The sequence below is a fragment of the Myotis myotis genome, unplaced genomic scaffold, assembly GCF_014108235.1.
Source record: "Myotis myotis isolate mMyoMyo1 unplaced genomic scaffold, mMyoMyo1.p scaffold_m19_p_2, whole genome shotgun sequence".
Taxonomy (NCBI): domain Eukaryota; kingdom Metazoa; phylum Chordata; class Mammalia; order Chiroptera; family Vespertilionidae; genus Myotis; species Myotis myotis.
In genome coordinates, this window is record NW_023416324.1 from 78,048,887 (window position 1) to 78,065,539 (window position 16,653).

The following is a 16,653-nucleotide window of genomic DNA, read 5'->3' on the forward strand; positions in this document are numbered from 1 at the left end:
GGGCATTGGCAGACAGTGAATCCTTCTGCCGGGCTCTTCACAAACGCAAGAGAGAGGCATGTTTCCCTTCTCCGCTGAGGGCTGAGGGTGGCTTTAACCATGAGAACATGTTCCATTAGCAAGAGCAGCCGGAGGAGATGAGATGTAAAGCCCAGTCTCCCTGGCAGCGATGCCACCCCCACCCCGTGGTTATTTGAACGGGCTGTGTAGCCACAGGCTGTGTGGCTGCTCCCCAGTGCCATCCCGTGCTCTGTGCTTCTCAGCAGCAGTGGGAACCAGGGCTATAAACTGGTTACAGACTCTTGCAGAGACCTCACCCTGACAGGAGCATCAGAGACCTCACCCTGACAGGAGCAACTAGAAACGGTGTGGGCCTTGTCACCTCTATTCAGGTTCTCCTCATTCAAACTATATGGAAAATCACACTCCCACATGCATGGCCTCAAAATCAAAGGCACGGGGATAGCTATTCACCCATCCTAGAGTGTGGCCCTCTACGCACCCGGCTGCTGAGATAGCCTTCTGGGCGCTGCACTTCCCCCACGTTCCCATACATAACCCATCACCTGCAGTGGCTCGACTCCACCTAAACGGCTCTCTCGCTCTCCCTGTTCCTCCATCCTGACATTGCTGTGCCACGTCCATTGGGGATCAATTTCATCAATCCAGGCGATTGTGTTAGACTTGTTGTTTTTCTTCCTGCTTCTCCCTGAACCCCTTTCCACAAAGCTGTTCGGGTAATTTTTGTAACATTCAGGTCTGATCTTACCACTCTCTTGCTCAAAATTCTTCAGCAATGCCCCATCCATCACAGAGTTAAAAACTGACTCCTCAAGGTGGCTTTGGATTTCGTCCTTCCCTCCCTGTCTATCCCCCCCTTACATCCCACCTTCTCCCTAGACTCCAGGGACAGGGATCCTAAATGCCTGTGGACTCAACAGGCTTCTGCATGCCTCCAAAGGTGTTCCTTTTCCGAGAATGCATCTCACTCCTGGTTTTCAAGACCACCAACCATTCAATTGACTTGCCTCATTGCACTCTGCTTCCCATGCCCACACCAGCATAAAGTTGTTAATCCATCCTTATCTATGTTCTGTTTCTTTACTCAGCCAAGGTCAGCAGAAGTTTGAGGAGAAGTTTATTTTGCCCACCACACCATCCCCAAGCAAGAGAACCTTCAGGGGTCCCCCACAGGGTAGAATCTGATAGTGAAGATGACCAAGTGGCCTTGAGAACAAAGAGGCAGAGAGGAACTGGGTTGTTAGTAACTTTGAGTGACTGAGTCAAGCCTGTCTGAAGTCTACTCTGCATCTAGACTTTTCAATTTCATCAGCCAGGAAGTACCCTGTATCTTTTAAACCTGTTTGAATTGGATTTTCCATCTCTTGCTACAGAGAACCTTATCTGATGCAGATGAAATTAATAGTAGTCTCTCTGAAAGAAGCAGTTTTATCATTTAGAATAAATGGTAAAGTAATTTTAGAAACCAAAAGGATTCAGTGGATTCAGTATTGAATAGAATCAAGAAGCTTGAATGCTAAATGAAAATTTGCCTGCAACTTCTTGGAACCCTAGTTTCTCATGCTTTATTTTTCTATCTATGCATTGAGTCTATTCCTACCAACTCTTTTTTTTTTTTTTTTTTTTTGTTAAGCCTCACCTGAGGATATTTTTTCCATTAATTTTTAGAGAGAGTGGAAGGGAGGGGGAGAAACTGAGAGAGAGAAACATCAATGTGAGAGAGACACATCGATAGGTTGCCTCCTGCACAGGCCCCAACCAGGGCCAGGGATCAAGTCTGCAACTGAGGTATATGCCCTTGTCCAGAATCGAACCCAGGATGCTTCAGTCCAAGGGCCGATGCTCTATCCACTGAGCCAAACCAGCCAGAGCCAACGTCTTTCTTAATTTAATTTATAACATCATTGATAGTAATAACTTCTGAAAGGATATCTTAATCTGTTGGGCTGTTACAACAAAACTAGAGGCCTGATGCACAAAATCCATGCAAGGGGCTTGGACCTCACAGCCATGGTGGCTTGCCTAGGCCCTTGCAGCCCCAGCTTCGTCCGGAAGTTCATCGAAAGGTCATTCGGCTGTCCGGTCTAGTTAGCATATTACACTTTTATTACTATTATTATAGATACCACAGACTGGGTGGCTTGTAAGTGAAGAAATTCACTTCTCACTGTTCTGGAGACTGGAGATCTGAGATCAGGGTTCCAGCATGGTTGGGTTCTGGTGAAAGCTCTCTTCCAAGTTGCTGAGCTCCAACTTCTCGCTGTATCCTCACATGGTAGAAGGGGGAACTTAGCTCTCCAGGGTCACTTTCATAAGGGTCCTAATTCCACTCATAAGGGCAGAGCTCTCAAAGGTCCCACTTCCTAATACCATCACATTGGGCATTTGTTTTCCAACAAATAATTCCAATATGTGTTTCACACCATAACAAAAGAGTTCTGCTGTTCCTTCATGATGTGTTCAGCTTTAAAAAAAAGTACTGAGCACTTACTATGTGCTTGGCAGTGACTATCACATACATAGAAAAACCTGAGACATCTTCTAGGCTAGGGTTTGGCAAAGTTTAGCTCACTGACCAAATCTGGCCCCATCCCTATGTTTATAAATAAAGTTTTATTGGAACACAGCTGCACACAGTTTTTTGCATACTGTCTGTGGCTGATATCACAGCAGAGTTGAGTAGCTGCCACAGAGACCATATGGCCTGCAAAGTCCAAAATATTTACTATCTGGCATTTTACAGAAAAAGTTTGCCAACTTCTGCTCCAGGCTACTCACCACATCTAAAAGTTCTGGTTGCAATAAACCTCCTTCCCTGAAGAGCTGCATATACTTCACCAACTTTTGTGCAATACAGTCCCAGATATCAAATTACACTCCCTGAAAATAAACATGGGGAAGAAAAACTGTTTTTAAACATACACTAAATTGAATACATTTTGAGTTCCCAGAATTAACCGGTACCAAATAGACATGCAGGCCCCGCGAACCACCCTTAGGGTCCTCCTTGGGAGATGGGCAGAATCCACCACAGCTGGTGTCAATGAAAACCCAAGTGCAGACAATATGAGTCCTTAACAAAGAAGAAAGGTTTGTTTTTTATCGCCTCCATTCTTTCCCCAGGTGCAGTTTACTTCTCAAACAATGATCTGCTTTCAAGAAACTCTAGCCCAGTGGTTCTCAACCTTGGCTGCACATTAGAATCAGCTGGGAATCTTTTTAAAATCCTGATTTCCTCCGGAGGATCAGGCCCAGAAATCAGGATTTTAAAAAGATTCCCAGCTGATTCTAATGTGCAGCCAGGGTTGAGAAGCACTGCTCTAGCCTAAAACTAGAAGCGAAAAATAAACATAGGCCCATTTCTAAATATGAATGCAAAGCGGAAATTAGGTCCCTGGTCTTATTTTTTCTACTTTGGTTTATGGTCACTCACAGGTAAGCCTCTAACCTACTAGCCCCATTTCCATTGTGCACTAGAGGCTTTCCCCAGGCTCTGTCAGGTACTAGAAGGATCCGCACCACAGTCACTATTGTACGTGGAGTAGAATAGCACAGACTGTTAAACCCAACAGATAACTGTGTGAATTTGTTTTGTCACTTATGTACCCAATAAAGAACGTATTCATCATCTCTGAACAGGATGCAGAATGCTGACTCTCATTTTCTAATTGTTAGACAGCCGAGTGAGGCACCATGTGAAAGCATCTAATACCAGCGCAGGCACAGAGCTGTTTTTCAATAAATGTGGCATTCTTTCCTCCTCCCTTCATCCTCTATACCTGAGAAGATGACAAGCACACCCTAGTCCGAACAAGAAAATCATCACCTCCTACAATCTTAAGTCTTTCCTGTGTTAAAAGAAAAATAAAAGTTAAAAGTTGAGAGATACAAAGAGATTTAATTGTGTTCTGAGACTTTCTCCTCTCCCCATTACCTCAACTCCCAACCCCAAGATTAAAGATGAGAATAGGTTTCTATTTGTAAATGAACAGGATGCTGCAGGCATCAATCAGTAGTAACCACTAATGGAAACTTGGCCACTAGTACCCTCTCCGAGGCTGTCTGACACATTTGGATCTAATTGGCAGTCTGCTTCAGAGCAGCCAAAAAATATAGTGTCATACACATTCCAGATCAAAGTGGAGGCAAACTTGCTGGCGGCCCTGAGGCTCTGATTCCCAAAAATTAAACGGGCAGGTCTGTGGGTTTTGTTTGGAAACAGGTAAGTGCTCACTAGCTTATTTGGAGAAAACCTCTATCAGACCCTGATTTACCTAGTTTGGACCCTAAACATGAAGGAACAAGAAAAAGCATTCAGGGTAGCTAGCAGCTTGGGTGGTCAGAAGGAGAGACCAACTTATTTTAATCCTGCCTCCAACTACGATGGGAATTAATTAGTATTCTCTGCTGGGCTTTGATGTAATGAGTGACATAGACTTTTTGGTGAGAGATGTGCCCAAGCCCAAGGCTCAGAAATGTCAACTATACCTAAAACTACTCTTAAATCCATTACTTGCAAGAGAAAACAAACTTTTTTCTTTTAATAAAAACCAACAAAAAGAATGCTCTTTTTCTAAGTCTGACACTACCACCAGAATTTAAATGATCAATGTTCCATTGAACACTGTTCATCTTTTTAGTGTCACAGACCCCTGAAAATGATGGAAACATCTTTCCAGAAAAATACATATACAACACAATTTTGCATACAGTTTCAGTGTTGACAAACTTCCTGAGGATCTCCCAGGGAACCCATTGGTTAAAGAGTCCTGTATTAAATCTATTGAATGGAAGGACAAATCATTTACTAAGTGATGGTTTACTTCTATGGATGCATCATTATTTATATCTAACGTATACCAGTCATAGCCAATTGCCCATCCTACAAGGACCTCCAGCTCACCAGTCAAAGATTACTATAGTCATCTAATATCTTCCAAATCTCTGAACCCCTTAGAATATCTGCTATAGAGAACTAGAAGAGCCATGGTACAAATTCCTAATTAATCTTAATATGAAATGATAACAAGATAATGGAAAGTATTCAGATATGGGACTTATTCATTCACTCCACAAGTATTTAATGCACACTTATTATGTGAAAGACACCATTTCAAGGCAGCAGAGTTACCAAATGAACAAAACAGCTATGATATCTGCCTTCACAGAGCTTACACCCAGGTTCAAAACTTGGCCTGTATTTGCCATAGCAAATTATCTGAACTTTGTAAGAATCCCTTCTTTCATTAAAAATCATTATACTTTACACCATGTAAGTAGTAGCAAATGCTGTTTTAAATGGTCATGCCAAAGCACCTAGTACATAGTGGGCATTCAAATACTATCCATTATAACTTTTATCATCACACTATGGAAAAAATAAAATTATGTGGCAAGTACTAATTCTTCAGATTATGTATCAATGCTGAAAAGTCTTTCAATATCCCTACTGTTACTGGATTCACACATATTACCAGAGAATTCCATAAGCATTGGAGAGAATGCCTAAGGGAAAGTTTGGGCTGAATTCTACGGTTCTGAACCCTCTTCTGCCAGCCTTGGTTGGGTTACTATTTCTTGGATGTGCTTTCATTATTAGCTTTGACCATTGTTTAATTGCTCCTTTCAGCACCAATGCCACACTGTTTCTTCTCTAAGGCTGCCATGTTTCCTCTTCTAAGACATCAATAGCTTAGCCCCTATACTTGTTAAAGAAAATCCCTTTAATCAAGTTGCCAGCTGAAGAGTCTCCACTCCCATGTCTCCATCACTGGTGTTAGTAGAAGTAAGGACATAACAAAGACCAGAGCAGACATAAATGAAATAGAGACTAAAAAGACAAGAGGACAGATTAATGAAATGGAGCTATTTTTTAAAAAAAGACAAGCAAAATGGACAAATCTTTAGCTACACTTACCAAGAAACAAAGAGAGATAATACTAATAAATAAAATTAGAAATGAAAGACAAAACATTACAACTGATATCACACAAATATAAGGGATCATGAGAAACAACTATAAATAATTACACATCAAAAAATTGGACAACCTAGAAAAAAATGGATACATTTCTAGAAACATACAAGTACTAAGACTGAATAACGAAGAAGTACAAAAATCTGAATCAGTAATCAAAACCTCCCAATAAAAGGAAGTCCAGGATCAGATGGCTTCACTGGTGAATGCTACCAAACTTTTAAAGAAGAACTAATACAATCCTACTCAAACTCTTCCAAAAAAATCAAAGAGGAGGAAAATTTCCAAATTCATATTATATGACCAGAATTACCTAGGTACCAAACCAGACAATGAGGACACTATAAGAAAATAAAATTACAGCCAATATGACTGATGAACATAAATGTAAAAGTCTTTAAAAACATATTAGCAAGCTGAATACAAAATACATTGAAAGGCTCATGCACCATGATCATGAGATTTATTCCTAGAGGTGCAGAGATAGTTCAACATCCATAAATCAATCAAAGTGATACACCACATTAACAAAATGAAGGACAAAAATCATATGATTATCTCAGAAAAAGCATTTGACAAAATCCAACATGAATTCATGATACAAAGTGGGTAAAGAGAAACAGTGCCTCACCATAATAAAGGCCATATATGACATACCCATGTTTAGCATTATCTACACTAATAAAAGAGAAAAAATGGTAATTGGCATACAGCGCTACCCTTTTCATTGGCTAATCAGGGCTATATGCAAATTAACTGCCAACTGAGATGGCAGTTAACTGCCAACAAAGATGGCGGCTAATTTGCATATGTAGGCACAATGCTGGGAGGCGAAAGAGAAAGCAGGAAGAAGCCCCCTGCCACTGACAGTGATCAGAAACCCAGGGGGGAGCTAAGAGGTGGGGGGCAGGGCAAAGGCGGCCAGGGCCGCCTTTGCCCTGCCCCCCAGCCATGATCAGAGAATCAGGCACCTTTGCCTCCCTGGCCAGTGATAGCAGGAAGTAGGGGTGGAGCCAGCGATAGAAGCTGGGCACGGTCGAAGCTGGCAGTCCTGGAAGCTAGGGGTCCCTTGCCTGGGCCTAAAGCGGAGCCCACGATCGCGGGGCCGCTGTAGCTGCGGGTCCCCAGTGCCCGAGCCAGACGCCTCAGCTAGAGGCATCCTGCAGGGGCAGGGGCGGAGCCCGCGCGATCGCGGCGCCCCCCCCCCCCCGCTGCCACTGCGGGTCCCCGCTGCCCGGGCCAGACGCCTAGGCCAAAGGCGTTAGGCCTGGGCAGGGGCGGAGCCTGCAACCGCGGGGAGCTGGGGGTCCCCTGCCCAGGCCTAATGCTTCGGCCAGAGGTGTTAGGCCTGAGCAGGGGCAGAGCGGGAGATCGCGGCGCTGCTGCCGCTGCGGGTCCCCCCTGCCTGGGCCAGACGCCTCGGCCAGAGGCATTAGGCCTGGGCAGGGGCAGAGCAGAAGATCGCGGGGAGCTGGGAGTCCCCTGCCCAGGTCTAATGCCTTGGCCAGAGGCGTTAGGCCTGGGCAGGGGCAGAGCCTGCAACCGCGGGGAGCTGGGGGTCCCCTGCCCAGGCCTGACACCTCTGCCGGAGGCCTCAGGCCTGGGCTGGGGGCAGAACCAGTGATGGGGAGAAATGAGGGTCCCCTGCCCAGGCCTGACGCCTCTGTCAGAGGCGTCAGGCCTGGGCAAGGGACCGATCCTGCGATTGGAGGATGATGGGGGTCAACGCCTGAGGGCTCCCAGTATGTGAGAGGGGGCAGGCTGGGCTGAGGGACACTCCTTCCACCCCCCCGCCACACCCAGTGCATGAATTTCGTGCACCAGGCCCCTAGTATTCAATAATTAAAAGCTAAAAGATCTTTCTTTAAGATCAGGAATAAGACAACATAGTATTGGAAGTCCTAGCCAGAGCAATTGGGCAAGAAAAAGAAATAAAAAGTATCCAAGTTAGAAAGAAAAAAGTAGCTGAACCGGTTTGGCTCAGTGGATAGAGCGTCAGCCTGCGGACTCAAGGGTCCCAGGTTCGATTCCGGTCAAGGGCATGTACCTTGGTTGCGGGCACATCCCCAGTGGGGGGCGTGCAGGAGGCAGCTGATCGATCTCTCTCATAGATGTTTCTAACTCTCTATCCCTCTCCCTTCTTCCCTTTAAAAAATCAATAAAATATATTAAAAAAAAAAAAAAAAAGAAAGAAAAAAGTAAAACTGTCTCTATTTGCAAATGGCATATTATTTATTTTTTAAAAAACCCTACCAATTCCATCAAAAGCTGTTACAACTAGTCAACATATTCCATAAAGTTGCAAGATACAAAATCAACATGCAGAAATCAGTTGTACTTTTATAGACTAATGATTAAATATCTAAAAAAGAAATAAACAATCTCATTCACATTATCATCAAAAGAATAAAATACCTAGGAACCAATTTAACCAAGTAGGTGAAAGCTCTGTATACTAAAATCTATAAGATTTTAATAAAGAAATTGAAGAAGACAAATAAATGTCCATGATTGTAAGAATTAATATTATTAAAATGTCCACTACCCAAAGCAACCTACAGATTCATCCAATCCCTATTAAAATGCCAATAGCATTTTAAAGAGAAGTAAAAAAAAAAATCTAAAATTTGTATGGAACCACAAGTCTCCAAATAGCCAAAGCAATCTTGATAAAGAAAAAAAAAAGCTAGAGGCATTATACTTTCTGATCAAACTATATACAGCTTTAATAATAAAAATAGCACAGTGGCAGAAAAACAGACACATAGATCAATGGAACAGAATAGAGAGCCCAGAAATAAACCTATGAACAATATACACTTTAAAACTCTACATTTTGCCCGGACAGTGTGGTCAGTGGTTAACTGTCGACCTATGAACCAAGAGGTCACAGTTCAACTCCTGGTCAGGGCACATGCCCGGGTTGTGGGCTCAGTCCCCAGTATGATTTTTCTCTCATCATTGATATTTCTATCTCTCTCTCCCTCTCCCTTCCTCTCTAAAGTCAATTAAAAAAATATTTTTAACAAATAAAATAAAATTGTACAATTTTGTCAATTATACCTCAATAAAGCCAAAAAATAAATAAATAAGATTTGTACCCTTCAGAGAAAATACTTGTTGATGGAATACCTTCAAATTTTTTTTCCACAAAATAATTTCTCAGTACATTCTCAAAAGTGGATATTGTATGGGCTACGTGTGACCCCAATGCAAAAATAAACCCACCTAGAAATTTGTCAGATTTTTAAGGAAAAAGAAAATACACCTATCTAACCACATCCACTGAGTGAAAGTAAAAATCAATATAGTGATTATTTTGTAGAAAAACTAACAATGACAACATTATATATTGAAAGGAAAAGTCATAGTTTTAAATGCTTTTATAACTAAACTAGAGGCCCGGTGCACAAAAATTTGTGCACTTGGGGGGGGGGGTCCCCTCAGCCCGGCCTGTGCCCTCTCACAGTCTGGGACCCCTCAGGGGATGACCACCTGCTGGCTTAGGCCCGCTCCCCGGGGGATTGGGCCTAAGATGGTAATCAGACATCCCTCTGGCAGCCCGGCAGCCCTTGGGGGATGTCCACTTGCCAGCAAGGAGCAGGCCTAAACTGCAGTCGGACATCCTTAGCGCAGCTGAGGAGGCAGGAGAGGCTCCCACCACCACCGCTGTACTGGCAACCATCAGCCTGGCTTGTGGCTGAACAGAGCTCCTCCCATGCGAGAGCGCCCTGACCACCAGGGGCAGCTCCTGCATTGAGCGTCTGCCCCTGGTGGTCAGTGTGTGTCACAGTGACCAGTCATTCCCAGTCCTTCTGCTGTTAGAGTCAGTTTGCATATTACCCTTTTACTATATAGGATAGAGGCCTGGTGCATGGGTGAGGGCCAGCTGGTTTGCCCTGAAGGGTGTCCCGGATCAGTGTGGAGGTCCCGCTTGGCTGCCTGGCCAGCCTGGATGAGGGGATGATGGCTGTTTGCAGCTGGTCACACCCTCTTCAGGGTGGGGGTCCCCACTGGGGTGCCTGGCCAGTCTGGTTGAGGGGCTGAGGACCGTTTTCAGGCTGGCAGGTGACTGAAGCTCCCAACCTCTCCTTTTCTTCTTTTTTTTTTTTAATTCTGGGATTTATTTACCTTCTATGGCTGTCACTGGAACTGAGAGCCGGCTTTAGCTCTGAGGCTCGGCTCCATCTCTGAGACCTCGGCTGCTGAAAGCAGGTATCTGGGTTTGTTTGGGTTCTATAATTGTAACACCGTTGCAGTCCTGCTAGCTCCAGCTCTGACAGCTGAAAGCAGGTTTCTGGGGTTTATTTACCTTCTATAATTGCAACAGTGTTTCTTAGACTGCAGCTCAGAGGCCGGCAGCGGCAGGCGGGGAACGTTGGCTTCCTCCATCACTGGAGCAAGCAAGCCTCCTGTTCGCTTCAGCTGCCTGGCTGCCGGCTGCCATCTTGGTTGGCAGTTAATTTGCATATCTTGTTGATTAGCCAATGGGAAGGGTAGTGAAGTTATGGTTAATTACCATGTTTCTCTATTATTAGATAGGACAAGAAAGAATAAAAATCAGTGAAGCATTCAACCCAAGATTATTAAATCCAAGAGCTCACTCTTTGAAAAGACTAAGAAAACTGACAAATATCGGGTTATTAAGAAGCAACTGAGGGAAAACCAGATAAAGGCATCATTCTGAGAATCAGAGATTGTTTTTAATTTTAAAGGACTTCTTCATATGACTCAATTCTTCACCCTTTCAATACAACAAAAGTATTAACAAAATCAATAGAGAAATATTTGCATATGCCAATATTTATGGAAGAACTTAGGAAAAATCTCCAAGCTCTTCTCCAAGTTTTACTTTGCTTCCCTGAGTATTAAGTGATCAGCATGCAAGAACTATGGGGGGGCACTATTTGTTACAAGTACGGTCTTGTTGGTTTCTGATCATTACATGCAGCTATTCCTTTTCTTCTTCTAAAATAATGGGTATTGATTAACAGGAGGCCAAATTGCCCAGAGTTCTGTATTCCTCCTCTCTGGTGCCTGGTGTCTGTGTTCAGCTGTATTAAGCAGGCCTCCAACAAGTATTGTGTCAGACTTACAGAGAGCAAATGGTTTCCATGGGCAAAGGGCAGAATGGACTAATCATCAGTTATTAAAAAGAATCACCAAGTTAAGTGGTATCACTACAAGCTTTAGTTCTTCATATACAAAATGGGAGTATATAACATAAGATGACATCAGTTTATCTTGTTAAAAGACAGAGTGGCAGCTGAGTAAGGGGAAGGACACACCTCATTTTGCTTTCAAAGGGAATTCCTTTCCAAGCAAATGAAAACAACATGGTCAATTAACTTCCTCAAAGCACTTTCAGAATTCAGCTCCTTTTCCGGTCTTTGTTAAGTTGGTTGTGTACTTCAATGCTCCTGACTCTCTCTCCCCAGAAAAGAAGGTGATTGGGTCAAAAGCATTTTTTAAACACTAATAAATTCATTAATTTAAGAAACTCTCCTGTGCCCTCTATTTTCATAAGAATTAACTAAAGTTATGAAACCAAGTAGAAATACATCTCCCATACAATTTTTCTGCATTCGATCTGCTTCTCTCATCATGCCTATGAATAATTGTATTTATTCTCTGCTTTGTTCCAAAAATGATTTAAGGGTAAGTCCTATGAGTAAGCCTCATAGTAACAAAACCCTTCCTAAGCTGGCTTTGGGTAGACACTGATACCAATATGTTTAAGTAAGAAAATAATTGTATAATGGAATACTTTTAGAAAGCACTTATTCTATAACCACCAAAATGCTATCGAATTATATACATGTAGGTATGTATGTATGTATGTATGTATTCTTTCTCATTTACTTCTGCACTCCCCAACTCCCCCCACCCCACCTTTCTCTGCCGACAGTACTCTGGACCAGGCCTTCATTAAATAATTCACTAGTCCCCTAACTGGTCATACTACTTCAAGCTTTCTCCCTTACAGTTCAGCCAACACACTGCTGTCAGACTAACCTCCTAAAGTGTGTCTTTGCACATAATCACCCCTCAAACTCAGAACCTTAAATGGCTCCCTACAAGCTCCTGAGCCTGGCAGCCAAGGGTCTCTTTCCTCAACATTTCTGGTTCTCCTGTGCCCTGCAAGTGCTTTGTTTCAGCTCAATTTGGCTATTCCTCACTCCCCAAGAACCTTGCTCTCATTATGCCCCCTCTCCGTAATGCCTTTGTCTTCTTTGTAATCCCAATCCTAATTCTCTTTCAAAACCCTGATCCAGTTACCATCTCTGTAAACCCCTGACCAAAAAGTTCCAGCCATGTCTATCCTCCTCCACATCCCACATCCTGGCATGCATGAGGCAGGACCTAGTATGGCTAGTCATCTTGCTATAACCCAATGTGTTCTTTTTCCTAAACCCGACTAAGCCACTCACTTTAGGCAACTCGTTGCCACACGTTTGTTTATACAAAGAGGGCACTGAATACTTACTTCGTAGTGAGACTGGAAACCTAATAGACTTGCCTTCTTCAGTGTGTGCAGCTATGGGCCCATGCTTCTCAAACAGGCTTAGGTGCACCCAATGGTTACACTGTGGGTAGTAGAGGAAATAAGATGAACCTTAAGAAGCTAAATTTACTTATGTAATTTATAGTGTTATCTTTAAAATGAAATGCCCTATAGACTGTGAGTGGGTAATATGGAAGGAATAAAATCATTTCTGTTTTTTTCATCATTTCCATTTTAAGATGCAATCAACAGTTTTTTTATTTACTTATTTATTTATATTTCAGCTTTATTGAGGTATAATTGACAAATAAAATTGAACGATTTTATTTTTTTAAATGTATTTGAATCTATAGACTGCTTTGAGTAGTATGGACCTTTTAATGATGTTGATTCTACCAATCCATGAACATGGCATATTCTTCCACTTGTGTATATCTTCCCTCTCTCTTTTTTTTAACGTCCTGTAGTTTTCCGAGTACAGGTCTTAGATGAGTGGATTAAAAAACTGTACACCTATACAATGGAATACTATGCAGCTGTAAAAAAAAAAAAAAAAAAAACTCATACCATTTGCAACAACTGTTGAATGAACATGGAGAGCATTACTGTATACTAAATGAAATAAGCTAGACAGAGAAAGATAACTATCATATGATCTCACTCATATGTGGAATCTAACGAACAACATAAACTGATGGACAAAAATAGATCCAGAGACATAGAAGCATGGACCAGACTGTCAAACCTCAGAGGGAAAGCAAGGGAGTGTAGGTAGTGGGAAGAAATCAATGAACTCAGATGCATATATGCACAACCCATGGACACAGACAATAAAGTAGTAAAGGCCTGAGATTGGGGGGCCGGGAGAGGGGTGAGAGAGGTCAATGGAGGGAAAAGGGGACATATATAATACTTTCAACAATAAATATTTTTAAAAATGTTTAATGGGTAATAGAAATTAAGACTGAAGATTTTTTTTCAAGTCTGCTTTACTTCCTTGCTTATGATATATTTGTGGCATTAGACAAGAATGCTAGAAGTGAGTTTTAGTATGACCACTCAAAATGAAATGCTTCTTCTCTCAAATGTTAAAAGCTCTAAATGGAAACATTTTGTCACAAGTGGAAGCAATTATCTGTAAGTACAACTTATTGTGGGTTTCAAGTAATGCATGGAAAAGTAAACACATTTTAGTTCCAAAGTCAAAATTTTTTGAATATTTAACCTTCACTTTTTATTTTGCTGTTTTTGAAATCCAGTAATTTTGAGTTCTATTTTTGAAAATAAAATTTATTAAGTCTGATAATTTCTTTGTACCTAAGTAGATGTGCCTATTCATACACTCAACTATTCACACACACACACACAGTTATATATGCAAGCACCCTCAACAACAGGCAGCAGCTGGTTAATCAAATCCATTGCTTTATTGGTCAACTTGAGTGTGTGTGAGTCTATGTATGTATGTGTGTGTGTGTGTGTGTGTGTGTGTGTGTGTGTATATATATATATATATATATATATATATATATATCCTATATACCACCTATTAACACATATGCATGTTACCTTAACTATTACCTTAACTTTGTTTCAACTCATAGAACATGCAATGTGTACCAGAAAAATTAATTAATAACAAGTAACTGAATGTTAAAAAGACTCCTTAAACTGACACATTCAAAAGAGTCCATTGTGTGCTTCAAGTAAGGATGCTGAGGTTCTGATGTTTTTAATACTAGAGGACATGTCCCTGGAAATTCCCCAAGCAACTTATGTTGTAAATTTTTTTCAACCATCAAAAACTATAAATAAACCATGAAGTTCAACTATTGTTCTTAGAATTTGTTTATTTTAAGTAAACCGGTAATATAGTTCACATGCTTCTGGAATTATCCATGATTCAGCAAATGGAAGCTTCTTCTGGCAATTACCAATTTCTCGCCTAATAAGAATTTCCCTTGTGCTAACTATTCTTATGTACTGGGTCGCATTGTGGGTACTGGTGATCTTTGCCATCTTACACAAAAAGTTAGATTTGCATTGGACCCAGAAAAGAATCATTTCCAGTTTTCTAGATGAGAAAACTGAGACAGAGATAAATTGTCCAAAGCCACAAGGGACTAGTAGAGTTCTCACACCACCTCTGGTCTTCCATTCCCAGTCAGAGGAATGGCCATTCTAGTCCCAAACCTCTAAAGCATCGGTGAGGGTCTGTATTCTGCACTGGGGCAGGAAAGGGGAGGAGGTGATGACCTTGACTTTTGGTGCAGGTCCCTCATAACAGGCAGCAACTGGTTCACTCAACCCCATTGCTTTATTGGTCTGACTTGAGTGGAAACACCACTCTGTACTTTATTTTTATTTATTTTTAAACATATTTTTTATTGATTTCAGAGAGGAAGAAAGAGATAGAAACATCAATGATGAGAGAGAATCATTGACTGGCTGCTTCCTGCACGTCCCACACTGGAGATCGAGCCCACAACCTGGGCATGCACCCTGACTGGGAATTGAACTGCGATTTCCTGGTTCATGGGTCCATGCTCAACCACTGAGCCATGCCGGCTGGGCCACCCTGTACTTTGAAAAAGCTATTGAAAGAAGTTGTCTTTCCTGAAATCACCATGAGATTCAATCTGATCCTTAATCTTCTGAAAGTTTGTTAAAGAGAGAGAGAGAGAGATCAGCACCTCATAAAGTATATAATCATCCAATCACTAGGTTGTACATGTGAAACTAATATAATGTTGTATGTCAACTACAATTGAAAAATAAATTTAAAAAAATACTAGAACATTTTTAAATTAAAAAACGAGATCGGGCTTTCTTCTAAGTCCATTTGGGGAAATCTGTGTCCTTTGAAGGCCAAGCGGATCTCCCATGAACGCCAGCCAGAAGCAGGGTTGCTGCTAACACCTTGGCCATGCCAGACTCAACTGAAACTTTAGATCAAAGGTTCCCTTGTAGGAAGCTCGATATTGCTCTTCCTTCTTCTCTGAGTTTGTGATTTCTTCTACACGATACTATCATGTCTGCAAACTGTCAGTTTCACAGGGCAAGGAAACAGAACAGCAAAAAGTTAAATTTCCTGTTGATAAATGACAAACATAAACATGTTCCCATTAGCCACTTTAAATTTAAAATAATAGAGGTCAGAGAGTTGTGGCAGAAGAGGAAGTCAAAGATACCTGAAGTATGAGAAGGACTTGACATGGCTTACAGTTGTAGGGGGCCACATGGAAGGTGGAAGAAGGAATTAAATTCTGCCCACAACCAGTGAGCTTGGATGAGAACCTGAGCCCAAATGAGACTATACCTGGCCAACCCCTGGATCTTTAGCCCAGCGAGACCCTGAGCAGAGAGAGCCCAGCCAGATCATGCCAAACTTCTGATGTACAGAAACTGAGGCTAATACAAATGTTTTGTTTTAAGCCACTTCAAAAATTTTAAAACAGTGCTCAGAGGTCCTGAGCTGGCTCATGCATCACATAGGTTCAAATTCTAGCTTTGCTGCCAACCCACTGTATGACCTGATGCCATGGCACCTACCCCTGAATGTCATCTCCCATCGTAAAATGGGGAAAGGGCACATTAACATCTACTTTCTAGAGTAATATGAAGAGCAAAATGAAATGTGAAAGTAAATGGCATCATGTAAATGCAAGTTTTATGTAAACCTCTGCCTCCCTCCAACTATAGTGTTGATATGAATTCTGCATTTTTCTCTCCATTTATCCTCCATTTTAATTGAGCATAAAATTAGCTAAATGTTTATTTGTGAAATACTTCTTCATGAAAAAAGCAACATAAATCTAGGAAGGTAACTTATTGAGGTCATTCCTGCCTCAACACACTTTTACTAGTTTGAAATCTATTGGCCCCCTCTTCTCCTTTGGGATTGGTGTCTGGCTGAAAACTCAACACCCACGCTCACAGCCATAGCTTGCACAGCACAATACTCTACAGTACTGCAATGGCTCCCTCTCCTCCCACCTCCTAACAAACAGTACTTAGAAGTACTTTGACATTCGTGATCTCATCCACTACTCCTAAGCCAAAGCTAAGATGGATGAAATGATTCTGTATGATAAATGGTTGGCCCTGGATCACACACAAGTCAAGAGCAAAAGAAGGCCTAGAACTGAAG

The 16,653-nt window shown here is 41.8% G+C and overlaps 1 protein-coding gene and 1 long non-coding RNA gene across 8 annotated transcripts in view; both read right to left on the reverse strand.

Annotated features, from left to right (window-relative positions):
- The window catches only part of RNF144B (ring finger protein 144B), a 131,897-nt gene that overhangs the window by 36,759 nt on the left and 78,485 nt on the right, over positions 1-16,653 (reverse strand). The window lies entirely within an intron of this gene.
- On the reverse strand, positions 10,490-12,896 carry LOC118675299. The gene is made up of 4 exons (XR_004973857.1): positions 12,878-12,896; positions 12,486-12,585; positions 11,287-11,424; positions 10,490-10,526 (listed from the first exon to the last, which is right to left on the reverse strand). It is a non-coding gene; the product is annotated as an uncharacterized LOC118675299 (long non-coding RNA).